Consider the following 4,138-nt stretch of genomic DNA (forward strand, 5'->3'; position numbering starts at 1 on the left):
ATGTGACACCCCTCATATCTCCAAGGGAAGGGATTCTCCCTGCTCTCCTCTTTTAAATGCTTTTCCAAACACCTCTCTCAAGAGCACGCTGATTTTTTCCTTTGCAAATCATGCTCTCTGCCCATCCCTACAAAACCAAATTCCTTTACCCTACCACTGCCAAGGTGACCTGCAATTTCTGTCTTCTGTTCATTATCACTATTTGCCATCTTTCTGTCCTGGGGATAATTTTTTTGGGCTGTTGACAGAGATGTTAAGCTGTCTTGGGCAGGGCTGAGACAGGAGCTTTGGTTATGGAGGGAAGTGTTAACTGGTCCTTTGAAGACGATGTAACAGAGTAACTCTCTGGCTCTGCAAGCAGATTCCAGGGACAGACTGCTTTTCCTTTCTCCTGCATGACCTTCATCAAGAATGGTGTCCTGGCCACTGGCTGGTGAACAATACACTCCTTACAGGGAAGGACTTGAAAAGATGTGGCATTCAAAAGGTATCCTGTTACCAACTGAGAAATAAATAAACAAAAGAAAGTCAGTAAGCAGTGGTTAAGGGCCTTATAAGCTCAGAAAAAAACGTATTTAGCATAAGCAAATATAGGACTGAGTTTGGAAGGTTCATACCACAAATGAGTAGCACTATAGTACAGTCAGTGAAACTGAATGACCCCTGCTGCAGTCTTACAATCCTAAGAGCACACATGGATTTCCTATGGTAAGGAATATACTGTAATTTTCAACAGTTCCCAACTCTCTCTGCCTTTACCCAGCAACTGCCCTTATCAGCAGCCCTTCTGGAGGAAAACAGGACCTTTAATAATAATCCCAGCCTAATGTTTGCACACTTTAGGCAGTTAGTGATAAAGGCCTGTCTTTCAAGGCTGTTTCTAACTTACTCTGAGGCATGGTAAAGGTCAAAGGTATGCTTAGCAAAAGTCAGTAATGACTTAGAGATATGAAACTAAATGAACATCTCACACTGTATCCAGCTAATCTAGAAGGCAACCCAAGACTGGAGCTACTGATACAGGGAGAAAACTTCTCCTACACCCTATAGATAGCTGAAGACAATAGCCCAAGGCTGGCTGGTAGAGACCAGTCCTGAACTGGAAGCTTTGGGCTGGCACTGGCCAGATGCTGTGTCTCAGTGCAGGGTGTAAAGTGCAGGCACCCAGCCACAAAACTCAGCCCAGCCAGCCCCTACTGAAGGCACCATGGAGAACCAGGTGAAGTAATCACATGTGATGCTGGATGAGCTGAACCACTCTCTTCCATTTAGTGTTTCTTCTTTGTGACTTCTTTTTTTTAAAATCGGTGTCTTAAACACTTAAGCAGTTTGAGAAGGACTGCAGAGATCTTTTAAAGCTACGACTTTCCAAATAAATGTGATTAATATTTGCCAGTTTCTTCTGTTTGTGGACAACTAAAACATGTTGAGAAGTGAGAGATGCAAAGACTTGTTTCTGCCTTTGAGATTATGCTTTGTTTTGCACAGCATTATGTGTTGCTCAAAAGATAATATAAGTGATAAATTTTGATAGGTAAAGTGGCTAGGGGCAGCATCAGAATTTTTAATATATTTATTTCTTAAAAATTAATTTTGTAAAGGACAGCAGAAAGAAGCCTGTGCGTATGTTTTGACTTCTAATCTAGTAGCAGTTAGCAAATTCAGGTGGTGTTTGTATTTGATAATTGCTCCTGTGCTAACTCTTATCCCTAACAGGGATTTTGTAAACTGAAAAATCCTCCCATCTCTGTGAGACTTTGTGTTGCCTCATGAAGGTGCAGTGGGTATGTAACGTGGGGTATGGCCAGCGGTTTGGTGACAGTGGGGTTACACTCCTGTGGGCGAGAGAGGACAGATGAGGTGGTGGAACCAGATGAAGAGCTTCAGTGAGGGAGAACCCCAAGGAAAACCAGCTGCATGGAGGTGGATGCATGTGGGCATGCAGACCACAGGACAGGCTGTTTGTTTAAAAAAAGTTATTCTAAATTCATGTGTGCCTCAAAGCGCTTAATACGTACAGGGACGTCCTACAAGCTTCTGAGGAGGCACAGCAGTGTTTTCCTAAGGTGCATGTGTTGACAGTAAAATGGCTGTTGTGACCCAGCTCACTCAGTGAGAGGCAACTCTTCAAGGAGGGCCCTAACTCTGTCAGCTATAGCTGTCCTGCATGTGCATCCTCCAGAGGCTCAGTGAGAGATGTGAGGTACACAAGAGACAAAGGGTCACCACACCATCACCAAAGGCACACGAACAATGTGAGCTCAGAAACACACTTGTGTTCTTCCTGCCAGCAAAGAGGTTTCTTGGACCAACAAGCAGGGGAAGTGCTATTTTGGGTCAAATGTGCCACTGCCACCAAATGTGCTGAGTTACTTCACCCAGACTGTGCAAATGTTTGCTGCAGAAAGTGGCAATTTTTACTGCTGCTGACAGTCTGGCAGAAGGAAAAGATCACAACTGGCACTTTTTAGAGGGTTGTGAGGTGGGACTTTTGTGGCAACTCAGGCATCTCCAGGCACTTCTTACCATTTTGGCAAGGAGAGCGGGGCCAATGGTTTCCCTGTCTACAAGCCAGGTATTAACCATGCATTGAAGGGTTCACATCTGAAGAGCTTAACAAATCACAGACCAAGCTGCAACACAGAATTTCTGTTGCCAGGGAAGTATTGTACAAATCTCTTGGCTGGCTTAATGATCAAAGTGGATATATATGGAAAATATGCAGGAGGGTATTTGTGTTCAGCGAATCCCTCTGACCAGACAGGTGGGTGGGATATGCTTTATCAGAGCTACTCCTGCTCAGGAAGGCACTGCCCTGAGATGATTGCATCTCCCAGAATCAGACTCCAGGTGTAGAAACTTCAAAAATCACCCTGCCACCTAACTATGCTTTAAAATTCTCATCTCCCTTTAAGGCAATGTGAGAAAACACCAAACCAAACCAAAACTCCTAGGATACAAAACATCCCTTCTGTATGTACAGGCATACAAAAACATAAAGACAATTTAAAAATTATGCACAGTTTGGCTTGCCTGGGAGTGCACCTCTCCAGTGCGTAAAATGGACACGACAAATCCCACCTCAGGATGTAGCACTGTTACTTGGAGTAGACTCAGCACACTCTGGGGATGCAGGAAGGATGCCACACAGAGCTGGGGGTCCCCAGATGCCTGTGGGGAGCTCCCTGGTTTATATGCAAGAGAGTTGGGATGTGAGCAGGAGTTCATAGTCAGCAATTGTTTCACCTTGGCAAGCAGGAGTCAAGCTTTTCCTGGAAAGCATTTCAAAAGGTTTAAGCTTTCACTTCCTATAATCACATGTGTACATAATCTTCTTTTAGAGAAGAAAAATGTACATCTTACAGTTATGTAGTCAGATAATGCTATACAAAGAAATAAATGGGTACTGTGGACAACTAAATTTTATAATATGTAAATGCATTGTCACTACTTGTGGTAACCATTGATAGCTATTTTCCTTTCTTGCTAGGGACTAACTTCAGGGTCAGGCTGTTTTTTATTCACTGTTTTATATCTTTGATGCAACATTTATACTTTTGCTGACACATGTAGTTCCATGACAATAAAAAATACAAAACCACAAACCAAACGTGTTTCCTTTTTTTTCCCCATCCCATGTGTTTAATGCTATCAGATATATCTAATAAAACTTTACAGGCATATAAGACATGCACTGTGAGATTCTTCTTTGGTTTGTAGCATCAAATTGGTAAGAGGTTCAGAAAACTCATAGAAAATAAAAAGTGTTCTCATTTCTTCATATGTTGGAAGCATAACATCTTGCAAATGATGACCTTAGAAGAAAATGTCATTGTAGAATCTAATATAAGATTAAAATGCAGGTGTCCAGTTACAGTTAAGGTTGGGATTTTTGACATGTATTTCAGAGGTGGGTAGGTCTACTGTCAGACATAGAAAACCACAGAACATATAGAAAGAGGGTAACAGATGGTCAGTTGGGCTTCTTGGTAATGACTATTGATTTATAGCAATTTAAAATGGATGATCATATTTATTTTGCTTTCTTATGAATGATTGTAGCTTTAATATTGCACTTGGAATCTTGTACTTCTGATGTGCATTCTGCTTTCCAGGAGAGGGCAGTCCATACCCAGGA

This window comes from Coloeus monedula (genome assembly GCF_965178545.1).
Source record: "Coloeus monedula genome assembly, chromosome: 2".
NCBI classification, from domain to species: domain Eukaryota; kingdom Metazoa; phylum Chordata; class Aves; order Passeriformes; family Corvidae; genus Coloeus; species Coloeus monedula.